Source organism: Chiloscyllium punctatum, chromosome 4, assembly GCF_047496795.1.
Source record: "Chiloscyllium punctatum isolate Juve2018m chromosome 4, sChiPun1.3, whole genome shotgun sequence".
NCBI classification, from domain to species: Eukaryota; Metazoa; Chordata; class Chondrichthyes; order Orectolobiformes; family Hemiscylliidae; genus Chiloscyllium; species Chiloscyllium punctatum.
Genome location: NC_092742.1, coordinates 49,610,172 through 49,619,781, shown reverse-complemented (window position 1 = coordinate 49,619,781; position 9,610 = coordinate 49,610,172).

Here is a 9,610-nt window from a genome sequence, read left to right as displayed (position 1 = left end):
CTTTTCAACTCTGGTCTCTAGCATCTGCAGTCCTCACTTTCTCCTAAGAAATGATGACCAGCCAGCGATGCCCAAATTTAAAAAAAATGTGACTCCTTAGGTACTGAAATAATGCATGTCCAATGCAGCAATTCCTAATTTGGGCTGACAAGTGGGAAGTAACATTCACACCACACAAATAACCATCTCCAACAAAAAGAGAATATAATGTTATGAAGGTGTAAGGGGTACTGTACCTTTAGAGAGTTGAAGGGCTTAGCAAGCACACAAAGTGCTGAAGAATTTAGATTCCCCACAGTGTGGAAACAGGCCCACACCAACCCTCCGAAGAGTAATCCACCTAGACCCAGTCCCCTATCCTGTATTTACTTCTGACTAATGCAACTAACACTATGGACAATTCACCTGACCTGCACATCTTTGGATTGTGGGAGGAAACCAGAGCACCCAGAGGAAACCCACGCAGACACGGGGAGAATGTACAAACTCCAAACAGTCACCCGAGGCAGGAATCGAACCAGAGTTCCCAGTGCTGTGAGGCAGCAGTGCTAACCACTGAGCCACCATGCCACCCCCTTCTCCAAAATGTCAAATAAACCACAGTAGTTTGAGAAGGCAGCTCACCCTCACCTTCTCTGGGGCAACAAGGGATGGACAATAAATGCTGGTCCAGCTGGGGTCACCCACATCTCCTGAATACATTTTAAAAAATACAGTCTTCTTCCTTAGTCACTATGCTTTGCTGTTGGATTAAATCTGGCTTCTATTTATATATTCTGCAATGCTTAGTTTTGAAAGGCTCACATTGCTAAAAATACAAACCATTTGACGTTAAATTTTTCAATTTTATTAGCTGCGTGGATTATGTAGAATGCTTTTCAGTGAATCTTTGCAAGCATTATCTCCTAACTTGTGACATAAACTGCGCCGTCGGGGACTACTCAGTGTTGGGATCACAAATATTGTCTAAATAATTTGAAACAAGTCCTGGAAATTTTAATGAAGCGCACAGCTTGGTAACGTTGGATCTCCATCAGAGAACCAAAGTTGAATACAAATGCATCTGTCTTCACTGGGTGAGTTTGCCTGGTCTCAGCTGAGCTGACAGATGGAGCACTCTGAAGAAATGGAGTGGCTGCATTTCAAGGGCAGCAAAATCTGGCAGAATCTTGAATACACAAGTGTTTTGTATCCAATCGTAGAACAGCATTGACAGCAGCTGTGAAGAGACTATAGTTGTGAGCAGATTTGCCCCAAGGCGAAGATTAAATTTTAGAATGCACAGGCCAGGGAAACCAATTCTTTTTTTCCCACTTCCAAGATATTTCCAATTTAATGAAGAATGTGGGTTCTCACCCAATTGGCTGTTGCATTTCTTAGATTGATTACTTACTGCGATGTCAAACACAACATGTGCTTGTGTTCCTTAAAATAGCAAAGCTTCTAATCTCCTAAAGAAAAATTCCAAACTAGATGCTGCCTCTAGGATGAGAGAAAAGATCAGAGTCCCTGTTATCCCGAATTATTGTTGCAGCAGCATGTGGTTCGGCACAAGGTGAAGTGAAAGTGAATTGATTTGAATGGCTCAAACTACAGAATTAGTATTAGTTTGGGGTTATAGGGAAATCGATGGAGGCTGTTTCCAGAACGAAGAAGTGATTTGGTTTCTGTTTTCTGTTCAGAGGAGCTCTGAAAAGTGCTGTTAATTTTTGTGCGTGCAAGTTGGATCTTAAAAGGGCAACTTGTACATTAAATAGAATACTCCTCGTATCGATTGGATTCTTAGGCTGGTGTTTGGGTGGGTGGATGCAACACAAAGTAGAAAGGCATTTTCAGGACAAGCGAGAAGATGTGGAAATGCATCTGCTGTCTAAATGGAGAAATAGCCAACAGTATTGTAAATAAAGCAAGAATGAAAAACCTATGCAAAAATCCTGGTGTAGTGGCTATCTCTATTGTCTTCCTCATCCAAAAATGTTGAATATACAAAGATGGTCCAGCAATCCTGAGTCACAAATATTTACTTTGGTAGGATTGGAATAGCTTGAAATTTACGATTGCTTTCATTTCTGAAGAACTTCCAACATGTACAAAATGGGACATGTATCATTGGATTTACAACATTTTTAAAAAGTATTTAATTGAGTTAATTTCAATACTCATTAGATAATGAAGAAATATGAACAAAAATATTTGCAACAACTCAGTTTAAAGTACATGCCCATCAAATTTTCTATCAAGATTACATATTTTTCCACAAAGGATTGGTGCTCCCTTCATCATTATTGAACATCCTATTTGTCAGAGGTCCAATCTTGGATGAGCTTCAAATTCCTTCAGATAAACATTGGTAAAAACAAGAGCTTTGTTTTTGGAACTGTCCACAAAATATCCAATCCAATCCCCTTCTTCAGCCAGTCTCAGATCAAAAGGCTGCCTGATCTGCTACTGTGACGTGGTCTTTTGCTTCCACTAGGATATTTGTACTGAATAAGACAATACTTATGTAAGTTCTCAGAATGTAAGAATGAGATATGGGAGTGTAAGAATGAGATATGGGGAGTGTAAGAATGAGACAAATGGAAATGTAAGACTGAAAAGTTCAGCTGATACTTATTACAGCTCCTGATATGTGTATACAACAAAGTTACATGCAGTTTGATGTCTGAATGAAGGCTATTCAGTGACAGACTGTAGCAAAATTTGATCTAGTTTGAAACTAAACCTGTCTCTTGATAATTTAATATATAATTCCCCCATCATTGATAATTTACATGGAGACCTTTAAGTGAAAAGTGAAAAATGATAGGTTGAGGTGCCTTGGATCTAAATGTACTCTCGAGTGACATCTTTCGATAAGATTCAGATGATGGAGCTCCACCAATCTATGTGATGGTTAACCTTCCAAATCACACGATTTCCCTCCATCTCACCCAGTTGTGCGAGAGGTTTCTTCCAAATGTGTACACTGCATCTTCTTCGAAGATTCAGTTTTTTTTTGACCTTGAGATATATTACACCGCACATAAAATTGTTGGTTATGTTGAAGGAGCCTGGGTGCAGCTGTTTGAAACCATGGATGGAATTATCTGCATTACACCTGCAATGTGGCTTCATTCGTAAGAATTGTCACCATAATGCAATCTGTGTAATTGTTGGTACGATCAGATTTTAGGCAACATACATAAAAGCACTGCAGTGTGATTACAATGGATCACCAATTCTGTATGACGCGATCTTGTGTTGTACCACAGGGCACTATCTTGCTGAGGTACATCTTTATGGAGGTGTAGTGGTAATATATTGGCACCATCTTCTGTGTTACGTTTAACTTTTAGACGAAAAGTTAAAGGGGGAAGGTGATGGCCTAGTAGTATTATTGTTAATCCAGAGACCCAAACAATCTTCCAGGAACCCAGGTTTTAATCAGGCTATATAGATGGTGGAAATTTAACTCAGCAAATTAAGAGTTTAATAATAGGAAGGAAACTGCCATTCTTATGTGGCCTTGTCTACATGTGATGCCAGGCCCACACAATGTGGTTAATACTTTATTGATAAGAACATCTACAAATTTAAGAATTGCCTTGCTGCCAATGTTGTAGTGTGAAATTGTCTTGCTGGTCATCTTGCATTTGGTTCTAAGGTCTGGATTGGCCTTTGGTCTGTATTTGCAGAAAAGTCTGGTTCTAATGTTCTTTGGTGCCACATAGTTTACAGATGTGAGGAAATATTGAAGGCAACAAATGATGTCTTTTAACAAGCTTGTTGGTTTTGTGCTATGGTGTTGATTGCACTGGAAACATGGAATATGTCAGCTTGTCACGAATGCTACTTTCAAGCGATCCATCAGTGATTTTGTCCACAAGATCCCTTCAGTTAGTATAGAAGTGATTACTAATTCAATGAGCCTCTCTGAATGGTTTCCTTTGGTAAAAATCACACAACCTTTGCTAAAGGCATTTTGCAACAAGTTCATCAATAAAGTCTTAGGGTTTCTCTCTGCAGAACATGAGTTGAAGTCTGTTAATCCAGAAATTATTTCTTACCTTGAGCTGGTCTTCAAGACTTGCCTAGAATTTTTTCTTTTTAAATCACCTATTGAAAGATCAGATGTTTTAATTCTGCAAGACCCTTCCTGCCAACAGCAAGATTTTCAGAGATCTCTTCCTCTGAGTATTTCTTACTTGACCTGCAAAATCAAGCTTTATAAAAGATGTTTAAATAACCATAATTCAATCAAGATCATGGTTCTCTGCCCAATCCATAATTATTGTTTGTGTTCAATTTCTCATTACTTCTATTAAAGCAACAGATCTTTAGAGTGCAAGGCTGGTTTGCTCATTTGTTTTACTGCTTTTTGTCATTTGTTTACTGGTAAAACAAGCAAATTAAGAAAAATATTTTATTTTTCAGTCTTAGACCTCCTTTATTTGATTATAATCACTTTCAGTCTGCTCCTTTAAGAAAAACAGATCTGCAGCAGCAGGTTACAGTCACTGTATGGTAGTTATGACAAATAAGGAGTGATAAAAATCACATAGGCTTTCCATATCAAGACAATGTTATAGACTAGGCCAGACTCCGTCAAAACATTTCAAGCAAGTAGCCGGGACCTGAATTTTGCTAGTTGTTTTAAGCAGGTGTAATGGGAATATTCTGAGTGACGCAGCTGGCCAACCACTTAACTTCAGACAAAATAGAATTTATTTGCAAGATTACTGAATGAAACACAAACAAAAAAGAGAACAGAATACAGAATAACTTAACTTCTCTGAAAACCAAACAGATTATCCCAATTTAATTATGCTGTTCCAAATACTTGTGACAATCCCTGTAAACACCCCTTTGCAAAAGAAAAAGGCAACATCCAACACAGGTCTTTACAGGAGAGATGCCAGAGAGAGGGAGGATCAGCATGGACCTGCTTCTTTGCATTTAGTAGCTTCACTAGTGACTGATAAAACCAAACCCAAACTAGCGGAGCTGGGAGAACTGGCCAATCTCCTTTTGTTGTACAAGTTTCTTTTTAAACTTAAGCTTCTTCAAGTAGATCAACCCCAAGTATTTTGGAACCTGTGTCTTTATGACCTGCTGAAAAAAAACAACCAAGGACAATGTAACCTTATTAAAGGAGCAGCATCATCACAACAAAGGGAAGGCGGTATGGCTCAACCCACTGACCTCTGCATAGTGATAAATTTTCTTAGTTTAGAAAATTGTTTTTTACTATTTTAAAAGTGGTATTTCATTCAGATTAGCTTTGTATTTAAGCTGAGAATAGCCTTTGACTGCAGTTTTATTTAAAAAGAAAGTTGAAATAAAAACAACATAGCAACTTAGTAAATCCAAAGCTCTCAAACAAAATGCCACTTTTAATATGCAGATCTCTACTCAGGAATTTGTGTTAAGTTTTCAAAAACTTAAAGTCCAGAATTGTCACCTCGTTAATCTTCAATAACATTTTGATGTGCCTGCCATTGTGAACTTGCACTCTTTTATAAATGACCACTGCTGCCCAGAGCTGTTATATTTTGCCACATTACAGGCTTTTTCCTTTAGGGTATTTGTACTTGATAAGGTAATACTTACATTACCTCCCATGAAGTAAATCTAGCTCATAAAGGGGAAATGTATTTATTACAGCTCCCAGTATATTTATATTCTGCAGTCACAGGTATTTCAGTATCTGGGCCAATGTGAAACTAATTGTTTACAAAAGCTAGCACATTCCATCAGCATATTGTGCTTCAAGTGGCGCTAGTTAAGATGCACCTGAGACTTGTATGCCTTCATGTCACATATTATAATACAACAATGATTGTATGAGCTTGACTGTTAAATGAATACTTATTACGAGCAAAGACCTAAAGCTATAGACTGGGAATTCTAAAGGTTCTCCACCACTCTCCCCTCCCTTATGGCTTTCCAAACCCATATGTGCAGCAAAGCTTTTGGTCACCCACAAAATCTCTCATTGAAACAATATTGCCACCAAACAAAAGTGCAGTTTTAAAAGAGATAATAGATTAGATTCCCTACAGTGAGGAAACAGACCCTTGGTCCCAACAAGTCCACACCGACCCTCTGAAGATCAACCCACCCCCCTCTGATTAATGCACCTAACACCATGGGCAATTTAGCATGGCCAATTCACCTGACCTGCACATCTTTGGACTGTGGGAGGAAACCGAAGAACCCGGAGGAAACCCATGCAGACACGGGGAGAATGTGCAAACTCCACCCAGACAGTCGCCCAAGGCTGGAATTGAACATGGGAATTTGGTGCTGTGAGGCAGCAGTGCTAACCACTGAGCCACCATGCTGCCCCACGGTAATGGTTCTGATCCAGTCGAGATATCCCACGAAGCAAAGGTAGGGTAAACAAAACCAGAACATAATGAAGGTGAAAGAAAACAGAAAAAGGGCACTTGTTAGATGTCATTATTTTAAAACATCTGTATTTAGGATATGGAAAACACTATCGAAGAAAGTGGAGGCAAATTCATTTGAAGCTTTCAAACGGGATTTGGGCAAGCATTTGAGGAGAAAAGCCTGAAGGGTTGCAGGAAAAGGACAGGGGAGTAAGACCAGGCAAATTGCTCTTGTAGAGAACCAACATAGGATTGGCTGGTCAAAGAGCCTCCACTTTGGCTATTATTTCTATGATTTTATGACTTGGGACTGGCTTTTTCTAATTATGCTACTGGGAGTTAGTTCTTGAGCGTTTTTCAATTTTTTGCTTGGTGGTTGCACAATTCATGCATACATCACTATTAACACCAAAAGAAAGTGTATGTAATGGGTTCTGTAGAAACTATGACAGGGTACTGTTAGAACCAGTGGACCCTCTTGTCTGACAGAGCATGCAGTAATTACACATTCAGAATCTAAAGAAACCCAGTCAACAGTAACTTTAATAGTTGTCATGGAAACATGCACTGCTTTTTTTTTTGTAAAGAGCTGAGTCAGAAAAATGTTTCTTCAAAATAAAAATCAGAAAGCATCTCCCAGTCAGAAAGAAAGCAAATTTAAAATACAATTTGAGAACACAGTGGTTTTAATGTTAAAAGGCAAAGCTGGCATTAACACTTTAGTTGAGCCACTTTGATATTAAAGATTGATTAGCACTAAAGTTGAAATCAATAAAAGACTTTAATTTGTTCACATTGCTGCTTAAAGATCCAGTGTACTAATGCACTGGAACAGGTTAAGTTCCAATTTCTTTAGCAAACATTTATAATATTTACTTGAAATATAAATCAAATGAAAAGCTGTATTGAGAAATTGAGAACTTATGGCTAAGTAATTTAACTTAGAGAAGCATTATGTTTCATCACTAAGACTTTAAATACCACACAGTCTTAAAACCACAATGATGTATCATACAAATTTAAAAAAATAAGTTACAACCAACAATAGTCATTTATCTTAATGTTGCATTCAAAGAGTTGGATTTAAAGATTACCACTAGGTGGTGGTATTACACCAATGTTAAATATAGTCCAATGAGATTACAACCTAAATATACCTGAAATGGTCACAACTTGGTGACCTAACACTTTAAAGTAATTTAGAGAAATACCTTTTCAAATGTACCAATTTCAATCATTTCTAAATCTTCGCAGATTTCTTTCTGAAGAATCTTTTAGTATTCCATCAAATTGTGCTCACTTGCCACGGCTGTCTCCAAGACAACCATGAACACTGTTCTGAAACAGCAAAGATGTTCACTTGTTTGCTTCTGCATCTCTCCACCAGCCTGGAGATGTTATTCTCTTGCAGCTACAGGAAAGTTGAATGCTTTGTTCTAAGATTAATAAGCAAATTTATAAAAGGATTATATGAAAGAAAATTGTTTTCTGAATTAAAAAAAGGCCAGTAGCTGCAGAATATAGAAGAGTGTACTGGTGAGTTATATCCAAGAACCAAGAAGAATGGAATGCAAATATACAAGCTGAGGTATATAGTTTATATCAGAACGAACTTATTTTAGTACTCGGCAGCAATTCTGAAATATTATAATGAATTGATTCCAATCATATTTAGAAGTGGATAGGATGCTCTTCATTGAGTTGGTGTGACTCAATGGATCAAATGGCCTGCTTCCACAGTGTAGGGATTTGAAAGCCTGAATGAATGAGTGACAAAAATCACGTGACCTTCTGTGTATTGAAAATATATACTGTATTTCAAGTTTTGCTAATCTGTAACACTGCATAGAAGTAATAGTTTGAGCCATATATAAATTAAAGCTAGAATGTTACTCTTATAGTCTGAAGTAATATTAAATTTTTGAAGGCTGAACAAAAAAAACCATGATAAAAGTTAGGAATAATATTCAAAGCATAATATACATTTAACTTAACTACTAATAACATCCAGTAGTAACCATAGAAAATGCTGGAAGAACCCAATGGGTCCGACACTATCTGTGGAGAGACGAACAGAGTTAATAATTCAGATCCAGTAGGACTGTTCTTCAGGAACCATACAGATTGCCTTTTTGTTAAAAGCCAAGAACACAGTAACCCGATAAAAAGTTGCAGCTAGCAGCACATCAGAAAACAGGTTACATCTATATCAAACATGACTATTTCTCAATGGTGATTTAATTAGTTTAGTCAAAAGGAAGTGGACATTTATCACAAGAAATTTAGATGCATAGTTATGAAATCAGTTTCAAAATGTTCCTCTTTCCTAAAAGGATTCAATTAAAAAACTTGCACTTTGTTAACAAAATGGTACATGAATCTAGTGGCCAAAACCAACAAGCAACTGATTAGGGCCTTGACTACAATACTGCAGGATAACCTAATTCAGTAACACTTACAAGATTACTTTTCAGAAATCCAACTCATCTAATATTCCAGTTCAAATAATTCAGGATGTAACATGTTGCGATGTGCTGGGATGTAGAGTCAAATCAACTCAATAGTTTAATACATTGGTGCAAAGTACTCTGGCTTCAAGAATATAAAGCTTTGCTGTATCCAAGTTGTTTTTCAAATTTCACAGGCTGTTTAGGAAATGCATAGCCAAAGATAGGAGGAAATATTGGCAAATGGCCATGGCTAGGAGGTAGTGAGGACTACAGATGGTGCAGAGTCAATTAAGTTTGGCGCTGGAAAAAGCACAGCAGGTCACAAAGCATTCAAGGAGCAAGAAAGTCGATGGTTTGGGCATAACCCTTCATCAGGATAAAGGGTTATGGCCGAAACATCAATTCACTTGCTCGTCGGATACTGCCTAACCTGCTGTACTTTGTCCAGCACCACACTTTATACACAAATAGCATGAAGCTACAAGAGTGGCAAGTTATATTTTGTAGTATTTTGAACACGAACATTGAAAGATTAATATAACATTAAGGAAATATATATCAGAAACTGGAGTCAGAAGCAACAGCTCAAACACCACTTCAGAGACAATAGCACACATTCTTGCCTTGCAATTAGCATTGACATTCCCAGCATTACGATAGTGTCTACCTTCAAATGAGATGTTAAACAAAGGCTCTGCCAGCTTTTTCAGGTGAACAATAAAAGTCCTAAAACAACATTCAAAGATCAGGTGAGTTCACCTGAAGCCCTGCCCAACATTTATTCCT